This window comes from Gopherus flavomarginatus, chromosome 23 (genome assembly GCF_025201925.1).
Source record: "Gopherus flavomarginatus isolate rGopFla2 chromosome 23, rGopFla2.mat.asm, whole genome shotgun sequence".
Taxonomy (NCBI): Eukaryota; Metazoa; Chordata; order Testudines; family Testudinidae; genus Gopherus; species Gopherus flavomarginatus.
Window position 1 is genome coordinate 506,638 of NC_066639.1, and position 14,932 is coordinate 521,569.

General features: G+C 57.1%; 1 protein-coding gene across 1 annotated transcript in view; it reads right to left on the reverse strand.

Annotated features, from left to right (window-relative positions):
* The window catches only part of LOC127039357 (zinc finger protein 345-like), a 200,491-nt gene that overhangs the window by 44,320 nt on the left and 141,239 nt on the right, over positions 1–14,932 (reverse strand). The window lies entirely within an intron of this gene.

The window sequence follows — 14,932 nt, forward strand, 5'->3', positions numbered from 1 at the left end:
TGTGCTGCGGGGAGGGGGTTGGAGCGGGGGGCTCTGTGCCGTGGGGAGGGGGCTCAGCGGGGGGCTCTGTGCTGTAGGGCTGTGGTTGGAGTGGGGGGTTGCTGTGCTGCGGGGAGGGGGTTGGAGCAGGGGGCTCTGTGCCATGGGGAGGGGGCTCAGCGGGGGGCTCTGTGCCGCGGGGAGGGGGCTCAGCGGGGGGCTCTGTGCTGTAGGGCTGTGGTTGGAGTGGGGGGTTGCTGTGCTGCGGGGAGGGGGCTCAGCGGGGGGCTCTGTGCCATGGGGAGGGGGCTCAGCGGGGGGCTCTGTGCCGCGGGGAGGGGTTTGGAACGGGGGGCTCTGTGCCGTGGGGAGGGGGTTGGAGCGGGGGGCTCTGTGCCGCGGGGAGGGGGCTCAGCGGGGGGCTCTGTGCTGTACGGCTGTGGTTGGAGTGGGGGGTTGCTGTGCTGCGGGGAGGGGGTTGGAGTGGGGGGCTCTGTGCTGTGGGCAGGAGGGTTTGGGTGGGCGCTTGCTGCGGGTAGGGGGCTCAGTGGGGGTCCTGTGCTGTGGGGAGGAGGTTCAGTGGGGAGTGCTTGCTGCGGGCAGGGGGTTTCAGCGGGGGGCGCTCTCTGCGGACAGCAGATTGGAATCCCAGGAAGTGAGGGAGCGAGTTCAGATGTCCTGAGCACCCTCAGTCCAGGCCCCAGTGAGCGCTCAGCCTGGTGGGTAATTAAGAAAGAGCTGGGGGGCTGCGGCGAGAGGGCGCAGGGACAGGCAGGGAAGCGCCTCTGCACAAGAGGGCCCAGTTCCCCCCGCCCCTGGGATAGTCAGAGCGACTATCCCACCCCCTTATTGTTCCCACCCCCGGGGCAGGCTCCAAGCTGCGTTCACAGCAGTGACCCCTCTGCCCCCCCCCAGCTCCAGCCAGGGGCTTCCCCAGAGGTGGAGGGGGGGGCCAGAGACCAGGCTCCAGTGGGGTTCCCCTGGGTGTGTCTGGGGATGCAGGGGCTGGGAAGGAGGGGGGAACAGACCGTGTGATGGGGGGGATGGACCTGGCTCTGGGGAGGCAGGAGATCGCAGGGGAGGGGGGCAGGGGGGTTTCTCTCTGGTTTTGTCACTTCAGTCTCAGAGACTGAATAATTTCCCCCAAATTCTTCCCCCTTTCCTCTAACTATCAAACCTGGGGATAAAATCCACGTAGATCCCCCCCGGCGCGCACACGCGCTTTTCTCCCCAGTGATTGTCCAGGTCTCTCTTCCCCTCCTCAGGCTTTGCCCCGTTTTCTCATTCTCTCAGGTCAGTTTAAAATCTCCTCAGCCTGGGGAAATTTTCTGTCCCATTTTATCTGCAGCCAATTGTCCTTGATCAGGTGGGAAATTGTCTCCCTGAGTCATTCCCCCAAACTGGAAGAGGGGTTAGTGGGTGCAGCTGAGGGGAGCCTGGAGATGCGGCTGGCTCTGGGGTGGGACGGGGCGACCGGTCCATCTCTGCCAGCAACGGGGCATGGGAGGGACACAGGAGGGGAAAGGAGAAGCAACTGTTCTCAGTGGAGTAACCAGGCCTGACTGCTGCCGCCCGAACCCCCTTCTGCCCAATGCAGCACCCCACAGCCACCAGCTGCCCGTCCCCTGCCCCCTCCCCCCTACTGCCCCCTCCCCATGGCCAGCCCCCCTCCCTGGCCTTCTTAAAACACTTTCACAAAGGGCTCCCTGATGCTCCCGGGACTGGTGAGGGTCGAGGGGAACTGTCCCTTTCTGGTGGCTTATTTGTTGTACAATTGGCCCGGGCAGCGGGTAACGGAGGCCGGGGGAGGCGAAGTCTCCCCATACCTCTGCTAATCCTCCCCACCACGTGGCAGGGCTCAGGGCTTGGCCCTGGCTGGCTGAGGTTCGGGGCTCCTTGGGTGCCGGTGGGGACTCAGGGCCAGCTCACGGTAGTGGGGGTGGGGCAGGGTCTTGGGTATTAAAGGGGGGCATGGGGTTAGCCTCCCCGAACCAGGGGTGCACCTGCCACCCATAAAAATCAGTTCCAGTTCTTTCAAACTTCCTCCTTCTAATTATTGAATATCCCTCAGATCTTGGTGTTTTATATTATCAAATATTATGTTTTTGACCCATTTTCTGCGCAGTTCTTAAGGGCTGATGTAAAGTGCCCCGAGCGGCCAGGTGGGTGAGCTGACAGCTTTTACTGGGCCGCTTTCCACTGCTGAAAGACGCGTCGAGCTCCTCTTCCGGTCTGGGGAAGATGCTCGAGTGGATTGTTAAGTGTAAGAAATTAACCCAGGTTGCCAGAACTGTCCAGGGTGAAGTGGGCAGATAACACCCTGCATTCCCAGGAGAAAGGAGAATGAGACACAACCAGCGTCTCTTTTCTGGTTTGGTGTTTTGAGACCGGGGTTTTTAGAGTCTGGCACAGTTGTGAATTTTAGCTCCCAGGCTCGACTTTCGAAGGTGTTTGCAAATTTCCTTTGCGGGCTGGGCCTGGGAGGTGAGATCTTGAGTGATCAGTTTGGGGAAAGCGTTTGTCCACAGGCCATGGGGTGGGTTTTATCTTCTACCGTGTGACTTAATTCAAGAGCAGAGCGATTGTCTAGCTCAGGGGTGGATACAATTTTTGGCCCAGGGGCCGCAGCAGGGTTGCAAAATTGTATGGGGGTCCAGGTAGGGAAGGTTGTGCCTCCCATAACAGCCTGTCCCCACCCCCATCTGACGCCCACCCACTTCCTGCCCCCAACTGCCCCCCTCAAAACCCACAATGCATCAACCTCCTTGTCCCCTGACCCCCCCATCCCAAGACCCCCCACCCTAACTGCCCCCCCAGACTTCACCCCCTACCCAACTCATCCCGCTCCTTGTTCCCTGACTGCCCCGACCCCATCCACCACCACCCTGACAGACCCCTGGAACTCCCACGCCTACCCAAACCCCCCACCGTTCCCCATCACCTGACCACCCCCGAACCTCCACCCCCTCCAACTGCTCCCTGCTCCTTATCCAACCCTGGCCCAGCCCCCTTACCATGCCGCTCAAAGCGGCAGGGCAGGAGCTGTCCAGGGGTGGTCCAGATCGCTGGCCCCGGTGGCGCAGCGTGCTGAGGCTCCGCGAGAGGGGGAGCTCAGACAGGCCGGACAGGGCAGTCCCGCAGGCCGGATGTGGCCCATGGGCCATAGTTTGCCCACCCCGGGTCTAGCTTCACCCACGTAGCTTTCTCTGGGGGCATTTAGTTGACGGGATGGAGTCCAGCACATGTTGTGACAGGCGTGCGCAGGACCCAGAGGTGTGAGATGTGCTGGGGCTGTCAGAACAGAGCCAGGTCCTTGTGGTTCTTGAGAATCCTGGAGCATGTGGTGTCAGCAGGCATTGCACTTTTCACGGTGCTTTTGAACACACACGTGGTTTACAGTTTCCTTCGCTGGCTTTCAGCACCCCTCGTACAAAAAGTGTTCTCGCACCACGGCGTGGATCTGGACAGGTGTTTTGTGGGGGATTGCTCGTGGCAGCAGGGGAGATGTGGTGGCAGGTTTGGCATCAATGGTTCTGGCACAGCTGTGAGTTGGTGTGCCCTGGTCTGTAGGGAACCTGGTTGTGCTGATGAGGTTGTGGGGTTGTTTAAGGGCCAAAAGAGGGGACTGGGGAAAGATGTCTTTCAGGATCTGGTCCCCATCAGGTCTGGATTGTAATTGTTTGCGGGTCCTACACATGGGTTATAGTCTGGAGTGGTGGATGACCTTAGAGGGCTGGTCATTGTGTGTTTCTATATTGAAGCAGGTTCTCTCGAGGTCCGAGGGGGCCCATTCCATGACGCCACAGTGATGTTCTGGCACCTCCTGCTGGTTGCTCAGGGAATTACCTCTGAGCATCAGCAGGGCGCCCTCCTCTGGTGGTGTCTCCGTCACTCCATCTCTGCTATCTGTGGGGACCCACGTTGCTCCTGGACGGTGGCGTTCTCTTCAGGGCCCAGCTCTCCGGTTGTGCCTCAACTCCATTGTCCCCCCACCTGGGGGAACCAGCAGTCCTTCGCCCGGCCTCTCGCTGCAGTTCACCACTGCGGCTGCTAGCCAGTCCTTTCCCGCGACTCCCAGTGGGGCAAAGTGCGGGGAGGGGGCCCTGACCCAGGGACCCTATAGCTGGCAGCTGCCTGCTGCTACCTGCTTTCCCTGGGCCGCTTTCCCTGGGCCACTTTCCCGTAGCCTCCGTATCAAGGCCTCAGTCCAGGAGCCAGCCAGCCTGGAGCTCCACTTGCTCTCCTGACCCTGCCCAGCTCTGCTCTGTCCCAGGTACTTCTTTTAGCCTGTGCAAAGGACACCACATCTATTATTTTTACATAATCTCATGGTTTTTAAGCCAATTTCAGGATTTTTGAACATTTGGGGCTGGCAATGGCAGTTTCATGTCTATTATTTGTAGTATGGTGACACCTGAAGAGCCCCAGGCTGGTGAAGGATAAACTCCCGAGGTCTTGGCCTCGTAGGAGGGTTCCAAAAGTTAAATGATCTGTTCCAAGCTTGGTGAACTACAAAAACTAAGTAGCTTAAATGATGGAATGTCACCTAGATTTTTTTCTACAATTGTTTCAATAGTTATAGTCGAGTGAGAATATACATGAAAATTTTAAACCTAACCAGTGTCCAGTGACTTGAAACAAAATGTCAGAACATGTTAGCATTCGTGCTGAATGGGTCTAGCGTTCATTTAATTTTCTTTCTATATATAGGAATTAGATATAGTGCCCTTGTCAGCTAATTGCTAAGTTACTATCTATTTATTTTAAAAAAAAAGCTTAAGAGTTTTCATATGCCTAAATAGCCCTTGGAGTCACAGTTAAATTTGCCCCACCCCCACCAAAAATCTAAAATGGTGCCTGTTTCTTGGGCCCAGAACCAGTACTCCTCCATCTGCAGCTGCTCCGTGAATGCCACCAACCATTTTGAATTGGTTGTCGCTATGTCCCCCAGCAGTCTGTCCTGCACGGCCTCATCAGCGGCCTCCACTTCTGATCTTGCAGCTCTGCAAACACTGCAGGGTCCTGCATCCTGGGCTTGCAACGCTCCTCACAACGGTGCACAGCCATGCAGGCTCCATGTTCTGTCAGAGACGGCAGACAGCGAGGACGGCCAGGAGAGTTTGGGGGATTGGGGGAAAAAGGTGCAAAAATTGTGTTGAATTTTATGTATGATGAACACTGCAGGTAGTAAAGTTGATCCCTGTGTGACCCCTGGTGGCCCCAGCATGCACTGCCAAAACCTCTAAAAGTACAATACCGGAGCGGGTGGCGCATTGCACAGTGGGATACCGATCCACGGGGCACCGCACTCGGGAGCAATACAAGCATTTCTGGTGAGCACGCACATCTCCGAAACAAGTAGCCACGCGCCCACGTGACGTACTAACTGTGGCAATTGTATGGAGACATAACGCGAGTTAATGTAAGTTTGTAGCGTGGATGTGGCCTTAGGTCTATGAAAGGTTTGGGAGAGGTAACGGGCAGTGTGAGGATAGGCCAAGATTCATTCAGGTGTTTAGGCTCCTGCTTTTGTGGAACGGGGACCACAGCACCCTAAAGACTCAGGAACCAAGAGGTGCGTACGAGGAACCCAGTTTAGTTTTTCTTTTTTTAGAGTGTCATGACTTGAGGGTGTGTAACTGATGATTTTGGAATTTGCGTGGTTGTCGAGCAGTCTTGGGGCTGTAGATGTGTGTTCATTATGCTGTGAAGGCCAAAACTATCAGTGGGTTCAAAACGAATTAGATCAGTTCCGTACACTAGGTCCATCAATGGCTATTAGCCAAGATGGTGAGGGATGCAACCCCAAGCTCTGCGTGTTCCTAGCCTGTGACTGCCAGAAGCTGGGTGCGGACAACAGCGGGTGGATCACTCGATGATTGCCTGCTCTGTTCGTTCCCTGTGAATGGAGACAGGACACTGGGTTAGATGGACCAGTGATCTGACCCACTATGGCTATTCTTATGTTCAGCAAAAATGACAGGTTTTTGCCCTTGATAAGGATGTGACATGACATAGTATCCGGCCCTTAGTAAATATCTGCGAATCAAGTTCTACACACAAGCAGTGATGTGAAAAAGCACCAAGGGCTGGATTGAGAGGCACAATACCAGTTGCAAAAGGCAATCCCCATTGGTGGATCAAATGCAAATGAAGTTTTGACACCAGGCCCGGAAATCAGTCGGACTGGAAGTCACATGATCCAGCAGAATAAACCTATGCTATAAAAAGTTAGAATTAAAAATTCCAAATTAAAATCACAGTAAAAAACCTCACAAGTGCTGTACTAGGAACACAGACGTAATTGCTAAAACCACCAGCAACTGGTCACTTATAAATGCTTTTGAGGAGTATTTGCTACTAAAATCAAAAATAAATAGCACAACGCCTGCATCTGCCCAGCAATGACAAAGGTAAGTGATGAAGCGGTGATAGTAATGGAAATAACATTTTCAAAGGAGCAAAACGAGATTTGAAATTGAGCCCAAGGAAGGGAGCACAGCAGGGAATCCCTGCAGCAGAGAAGCAGTGAACTGCTGGGAGACTTTCTGCAGCCATAGAAACCGACACAGGTTCTTCTAAACACTCAGAATGCGCGACACAGAGTTTTTGGTGGTCGATGTAAAATGTTTCACTGACTCAAGCCTGGCATAGCCCCTCAGTAGGTTATATTAGAGAGAGGGAAGCTGCCGGATCTAAGCATTGGGATGCCTGAGCCTTAAAAATCCAGCCCTAAGAAGCCACTCTGTCCCCCGATTTTGCAAAAACAGCAGGTGGCTCACTCCATCGGGGTAACTCCCCCCCCTTTGCTCCAGTCTGGCAGCACCTCCCCCCTGGGCTCAACCCTGGCCCCTTCAGCCCCTCTCCTGCCCCTGACCCTCCTGGCCAATTTCCACCCCCTGCTCAGACCCTACCCTTCCCCCTGGCTCTGATTTCCCCCTTATAACCCCTCTAAAGAGCACGCAGCAGAATCTGATGCCAAGCAGGGGCAGCGGCTTGGGCAGATGTTCCTGACTGTGCTCAGTACAAAAAGCGAGTGTGACGGACGACCTGATGCCCCTGGGGGCTTTCCAGCTCTGTCAGCCCCCTGTGCACACTCCCACCCCCCCTCAGAGCGACTCTGTGCCCCCTGCCAGGACACACCAGGCCAAACCCCCATCCCTGTCTGTGTCCTGCAAGCCCTGGGTTCTGGGCCTGGCTCTGAAAGGGGAGCGGGGCTTGGTGGGTTAAGGCAGGGGGGGCTGGTTCCAAAAAAGAGGACGCTGTGGGGGGAAGGGGATAGCAGAACTGGAGGAGGAGCTGGGGGGGTACCGTTGTGGGCGCTGACAGAGGAGCTGGGGGAGCACGGAGGGGAGCTTTGGGGGAGTTAGGGTAGGTTGGGATGAGGGGGGGTTGTGCGGAGTTGGGGAGGAGGAGGTGGGGGGATGGGAGAGTTAGGAGAGGGATTGGGAGTAGAGTTGGGGGAATCAGGTGGGGGACATGGGTGGGGGGAGTTTGGGGGATGAGGGAGGTGGGAAGGGTGGGGTGTGGTGTAGGAAGGGGATGGGGAGAATGCGGGTTCAGGGGTGCAGCTGGGGGGAGTTAGGGGAGGGATCGGGAGTAGAGTTGGGGGGATCAGGTGGGGGATAGGGGGTGGGGGGAGATGAGGGAGGTGGGAAGGGTGGGGTGCAGGAAGGGGATAGGGGAGGATGCGGGTTCAGGGGTGCAGCTGGGGGGAGTTAGGGGAGGGATCGGGAGTAGAGTTGGGGGGTCAGGTGAGGGATGAGGGAGGTGGGAAGGGTGGGGTGTGGTGTAGGAAGGGGATGGGGAGGATGCGGGTTCAGGGGTGCAGCTGGGGGGAGTTAGGGGAGGGACTGGGAGTAGAGTTGAGGGGATCAGGTGGGGGACATGGGTGGGGGGAGTTTGGGGAGGTGGGAAGGGTGGGGTGTAGGAAGGGGATGCGGAGGATGCAGGTTCAGGGGTGCAGCTGGGGGGAGTTAGGGGAGGGATCGGGAATAGAGTTGGGGGAATCAGGTGGGGGATAGGGGGTGGGGGGAGTTTGGGGGGATGAGGGAGGTGGGAAGGATGGGGTGTAGGAAGGGGATAGGGGAGGATGCGGGTTCAGGGGTGCTGCTGGGGGAGTTAGAGGAGGGGGGATTAAGGGAGGGAATGGGGGTGCAGAAGGGGAGTAGAGGGAATCAAGGGGTGGTGTTGGGGGGTGCAGGGGTGGGGCTGGAGGAGCAGGGCGTGCAGGGGTGGAGGTGGGGGAGGGGTGAGCTGGGAGGGGGGAGTTGAGGGAATGGGAGGTGCGGGTGGGAATCAAGGGGTGGTGGGGGGTGCAAGGGTGGGGCTGGAGGAGCAGGGGGGTGCAGGGATGGAAATGGGGGAGGGGTGAGCTGGGAGGAGGGAGTTGAGGGAATGGGGGGTGCAGGGGGAATCAAGGGGTGGTGGGAGGGTGCAGGGGTGGGGCTGGAGGAGCAGGGGGTGCAGGGGTGGAGGTGGGGGAGGGGTGAGCTGGGAGGGGGGAGTTGAGGGAATGGGGGGTGCAGGGGGATCAAGGGGTGGTGTTGGGGGGTGCAGGGGTGGGGCTGGAGGAGCAGGGGGTGGAGATGGGGGAGGGGTGAGCTGAGAGGGGGGAGTTCAGGGAATGGGGGTGCAGGGGGAATCAAGGGGTGGGGGGGTACAGGGGTGGGGCTGGAGGAGCAATGGGGTGCAGGGGTGGAGGTGGGGGAGGGGTGAGCTGGGAGGGGAGAGTTGAGGGAATGGGGGGTGCAGGGGAATCAAGGGGTGGTGGGGGGTACAGGCGTGGGGCTGGAGGAGCAGGGGGTGCAGGGGTGGAAATGGGGGAGGGATGAGCTAGGAGGAGGGAGTTGAGGGAATGGGGGGTGCAGGGGGAATCAAGGGGTGGTGGGAGGGTGCAGGGGTGGGGCTGGAGGAGCAGGGGGTGCAGGGGTGGAGGTGAGGGAGGGGTGAGCTGAGAGGGGGGAGTTCAGGGAATGGGGGGTTCAGGGGGAATCAAGGGGTGTTGGGGGGTGCAGGGGTGGGGCTGGAGGAGCAATGGGGTGCAGGGGTGGAGGTGGGGGAGGGGTGAGCTGGGAGGGGGGAGTTCAGGGAATTGGGGGTGCAGGGGGAATCAAGGGGTGTTGGGGGTGCAGGGGTGGGGCTGGAGGAGCAATGGGGTGCAGGGGTGGAGGTGGGCGCGGGGTGAGCTGGGAGGGGGGAGTTGAGGGAATGGGGGTGCAAGGGGAATCAAGGGGTGGTGTTGGGGGGTGCAGGGGTGGGGCTGGGGGAGCAGGGAGGTACAGGGGTGGAGGTGGGCGCGGGGTGAGCTGGGAGGGGGGAGTTGAGGGAATGGGGGTGCAAGGGGAATCAAGGGGTGGTGTTGGGGGGTGCAGGGGTGGGGCTGGGGGAGCAGGGGGTGCAGGGGTGGGGTTGGGGAAGTGATGAGCTGGGAGGGGGGAGTTGAGGGAATGGGGGTGTGGGTGGGAATCAAGGAGTGTTGGGGGGTGCAGGGGTGGGGCTGGAGGAGCAGGGGGGTACAGGGGTGGAGGTGGGGGAGGGATGAGCTGGGAGGGGGGAGTTGAGGGAATGGGGGGTGCAGGGGGAATCAAGGGGTGTTGGGGGTGCAGCGGTGGGGCTGGAGGTGCAGGGGTGGGGGAGGGGTGAGCTGGGAGGGGGGAGTTGAGGGAATGGGGGGTGCAGGGGGAATCAAGGGGTGTTGGGGGTGCAGCGGTGGGGCTGGAGGTGCAGGGGTGGGGGAGGGGTGAGCTGGGAGGGGGAGTTGAGGGAATGGGGGGTGCAGGGGGAATCAAGGGGTGGTGGGGGTGCAGGGGTGGGGGAGGGGAGAGCAGATGGAGGTGGGGGAGGGGCGGGACGAGCCCCGCCCCGCGCAGCCCGGATCAGGATCTGCAGGACAGAGGCCGGAGCAGCGCGCGGGGGCTGCCGGGAGGAGCGAGGGGCGGGGCCGGAGCAGCGCGCGGGGGCTGCCGGGAGGAGCGAGGGGCGGGGCCGGAGCAGCGCGCGGGGGCTGCCGGGAGGAGGGGGCGGGGCCGGAGCCGCGCGCGGGGGCTGCCGGGAGGAGCGAGGGGCGGGGCCATTTGAACGTTCCGGGCGCGGATTCAGCTCCCAACGGCGGCGTCTCGCGGCGGCTCTAGCTCTGCCTGCCCGAGTGCGGGGCGTGTCTGGCGTCACTTCCGGCCATTGCTGCTCCTCGCCTCCTGTCCCCCGACCCGGTGCGCGGGGGCCGGACGGGGGTGCGGGTACTGGGCTCGCTGGGGAGGGGCAGGGGGCTCGCTGGGGGGAGGGGTGGAGGGCGGGGGGCTCGCTGGGGGGAGGGGCGGAGGGCGGGGCGGGACGGGGGCTCCCTGGGGGGAGGGGCGGAGGGCGGGGGGCTCGCTGGGGGGAGGGCGGGGGGCTCGCTGGGGGGCGGGGCGGGGGCTCGCTGGGGGGAGGGGCGGGGGGCGGGGGGCTCGCTGGGGGGAGGGGCGGGGGGCGGGGAGGGGTGGGGGCTCGCTGGGGGGCGGGGCGGAGGGCGGGGCTGGGGGGCTCGCTGGGAGGAGGGGCGGAGAGCGGGGCGGGGCGGGGGGCTCGCTGGGGGGAGGGGCGGAGAGCCGTGCAGGGTGGGGGCTCGCTGGGGGGGGGGGGGGCGGGGGGCTCGCTGGGGGGAGGGGCGGAGGGCCTGGCGGGGCGGGGGGCTCGCTGGGGGGAGGGGCGGAGAGCGGGGCGGGGCGAGGGGCTCCCTGGGGGGAGGGGCAGAGGGCCGGGCGGGGTGGGGGCTCGCTGGGGGGAGGGGCGGAGGGCGGGGCGGGGTGGGGGCTCGCTGGGGGGAAAGGCGGGGCAGAGTGCTCGCTCGTAGCAGGAGAGTTGGCTGGACCCTTTTCTCTGCTCCAGCCGACACGGGATGAGGAGGTCACTCTGAGTGCCCTGTGGGTCCAGAAGTTTCCCAAACCCCATGGCAAAGGGTCACCATGAGAGGTGGCTTCCCACCGTGCTAAGATGCAGCCACCTCTGGGGTGGATCCATGGTGGCCATTATTTCCTAGTGACAAGAAATGTGAACTTTTAAATTATTTTGGCTCTCCAGGTCGTTCCTTCTCCTGTTAAAGAAGCACCCCCAGGGCTCCCGCTGCCTCTGTGAGTGGCCGGCAGGGGGTGGTGATAACTTTCTGTCCACTATCAAACACCGAGAGGTGAAACCACCACCGATTTCTGCTTCTCTCCGCTCTGGAAAACTGCAGGGACTTCCGGTTCTGTGGGGAAAATTCTCGCCATGAGTCCTTGTCCTAGATCTGGGGCTGAGGGCGGTGGGAAGGAGGTTAGGAGCCCCCCCCCAGTGATCTGCTGAAGAGAATTCTGGCCCCATCCTTTCTGAACTGTGGTTCTGGTGTCACTGACACCAGTGTTAATCCACAGTCAAAGACTCACAGAATATCAGGGTTGGAAGGGATCTCAGGAGATATCTAGTCCACCCCCCTGCTCAAAGCAGGACCAATGCCAAATAAATCATCCCAGTCAGGGCTTTGTCACGCCTGACCTTAAACACTTCTAAGGAAGGAGATTCCACCATCTCCCTAGGGAACCCATTCCAGTGCTTCACCACCCTCCTAGTGAAATAGTGTTTCCTGATATCCAACCTAGACCTCTCCCACTGCAACTTGAGACCATTGCTCCTTGTTCTGTCATCTGCTACCACTGAGAACAGTCCAGATCCATCCTCTTTGGACCCCCCTTCAGGTAGTTGAAAGCAGCTATCAAATCCCCCCTCACTCTTCTCTTCTGCAGACTAAACAATCCCAGTTCCCTCAGCCTCTCCTCATAAGTCATGTGCTCCAGCCCCCTGATCATTTTTGTTGCCCTCCGCTGGACTCTCTCCAATTTGTCCACATCCTCTTTGTTGTGGGGGGCAGGGCCAAACATGGAGGCAATACTCCACATGTGGCCTCACCAGTGCTGAATGGAGGGGAATAATCGTGTCTCTTGATCTGCTGGCAATGCTCCTACTAATGCAGCCCAATATGCCGTTAGTCTTCTTGGCAACAAGGGCACCCTGCTGACTCATATTCAGTTTCTCGTCCACTCTAATCCCCAGGTCCTTTTCTGCCGAACCGCCGCTTAGCCAGTCGGTCCCCAGGCTGTAGCAGTGAATGGGATTCTTCCGTCCTATGTGCAGGACTCTGCACTTGTCCTTATTGAATCTCATCAGGTTTTTTTTGGCCCAGTCCTCCAATTAGGGTCACTCTGGACCTTATCCCTGCTCTCCAGTGTATCTACCTCTCCCCCTAGCTTAGTGTCATCTGCGAATTGGCTGAGGGTGCAATTCATCCCATCATCCAGATCATTGATGAAGATGTTGAACAAAACCGGTTGCAGGACCGACCCCTGGAGTCATTGGAATCACTGCAAGGAAAGACAAGGAGTGACTCCAGATGAACAATTGTCCCTGTGGGGACGTGGTTTCATTAGCTCCTCTTACCACAGAGTTCTGATTGTTGCTAAAAGAGGGAAGGCGGCTCAAACTGTCTGCTCAGGATATGGAGATTCAGCTTCCTGGGTCAAAGGCTGCAGCCTGCGTTGTGATCTGGGAGACCAGGCTTAGCAGCTGCTGCTCCCCCAGTGGGGTTCTGTGCTGGGAAGTGACCTTCATTAAAGCTTTCTCTGTAGCTGGCCAAGGTGAGAACTTTCTCCAGCTGGTACTAGCCCCCTAGGGCAGCCCTAGGCTTTGTTAAGAGTCAGTTTTTAGCCAGGGACTCCAGGTAAGTGAGAGAGACCTTGGAGAAAGTGCTGAGGACTGTGCAGACTCACTTTCATGCCAAATAGCTCCTCCTCGCTTCTCTGCCCATTAGCAATTGCCAGGAGAAAAGTCAGCCATAGACTCATAGACTGGAAGGGACCTCTCGAGGTCATCGAGTCCAGTCCCCTGCCCTCATGGCAGGACCAAATATTGTCTAGACCATCCCTAATAGACATTTATCTAACCTACTCTTAAATATCTCCAGAGATGGAGATTCCACAACTTCCCTAGGCAAATCTATTCCAGTGTTTAACTTCCCTGACAGTTAGGAACTTTTTCCTAATGTCCAACCTAAATCTCCCTTGCTGCAGTTTAAGCCCATTGCTTCTTGTTCTATCATTGGAGGCTAAGGTGAACAAGTTTTCTCCCTTCTCCTGATGACACCCTTTTAGATACCTGAAAACTGCTATCATGTCCCCTCTCAGTCTTCTCTTTTCCAAACTAAACAAACCCAATTCCTTCAGCCTTCCTTCATAGGTCATGTTCTCAGGACCTTTAATCATTCTTGTTGCTCTTCTCTGGACCCTCTCCAATTTCTCCACATCTTTCTTGAAATGCGGTGCCCAGAACTGGACACAATACTACAGTTGAGACCTAACCAGCGCAGAGTAAAGCGGAAGAATGACTTCTCGTGTCTTGTTTACAACACACCTGTTAATGCATCCCAGAATCACATTTGCTTTTTTTGCAACAGTATCACACTGTTGACTCATATTAAGCTTGTGGTCCACTATGACCCCTAGATCTCTTTCTGCCATACTCCTTCCTAGACAGTCTCCTCCCATTCTGTATGTGTGAAACTGATTGTTCCTTCCTAAGTGGAGCACTTTGCATTTATCTTTATTGAACTTCATCCTGTTTACCTCAGACCATTTCTCCAATTTGTCCAGATCATTTTGAATTTTGACCCTGTCCTCCAAAGCAGTTGCAATCCCTCCCAGTTTGGTATCGTCCGCAAACTTAATAAGCGTACTTTCTATGCCAACATCTAAATCGTTGATGAAGATATTGAACAGAGCCGGTCCCAAAACAGACCCCTGCGGAACCACACTTGTTATACCTTTCCAGCAGGATTGGGAGCCATTAATAACTACTCTCTGAGTACGGTTATCCAGCCAGTTATGCACCCACCTTATAGTAGCCCCATCTAAATTGTACTTTCCTACTTTATCTATAAGAATATCATGTGAGACCGTATCAAATGCCTTACTAAAGTCTAGGTATCTCACATTCACCGCTTCTCGCTTATCCACAAGGCTCGTTATCCTATCAAAGAACGCTATCAGATTAGTTTGACACGATTTGTTCTTTACAAATCCATGCTGGCTATTCCCTATCACCTTACCACCTTCCAAGTGTTTGCAGATGATTTCTTTAATTATCTGCTCCATTATCTTCCCTGGCACAGAAGTTAAACTAACTGGTCTGTAGTTTCCTGGGTTGTTTTTATTTCCCTTTTTATAGATGGGCACTATATTTGCCCCCTTCCAGTCTTCTGGAATCTCCCCCGTCTCCCATGATTTCCCAAAGATAATAGCTAGAGGCTCAGATACCTCCTCTATTAACTCCTTGAGTATTCTAGGATGCATTTCATCAGGTCCTGGTGACTTGCAGGCATCTAACTTTTCTAAGTGATTTTTTACTTGCTCTTTTTTTATTTTATCTTCTAAACCTACCCTCTTCCCGTAAGCATTCACTATACTAGACATTCCTTCAGACTTCTCAGTGAAGACCGAAACAAAGAAGTCATTAATCATCTCTGCCATTTCCAAGTCTCCCGTTACTGTTTCCCCCTCCTCACTGAGCAGTGGGCCTACCCTGTCCTTGGTCTTCCTCTTGCTTCTAATGTATTGATAAAAAGTCTTCTTGTTTCCCTTTATTCCCATAGCTAGTTTGAGCTCATTTTGTGCCTTTGCCTTTCTAATCTTGCCTCTGCACTCCTGTATTATTTGCCTATATTCGTCCTTTGTGATCTGACCTAGTTTCCATTTTTTATATGACGCCTTTTTATTTTGTAGGTCACACAAGATCTCGTGGTTAAGCCAAGGTGGTCTTTTGCCACATTTTCTATCTTTCCTACCCATCGGAATAACTTGCTTTTGGGCCCTTAATAGTGTCCCTTTGAAAAACTGCCAACTCTCCTCAGTTGTTTTTCCCCTCAGTCTTGATTCCCATGGGACCTTAC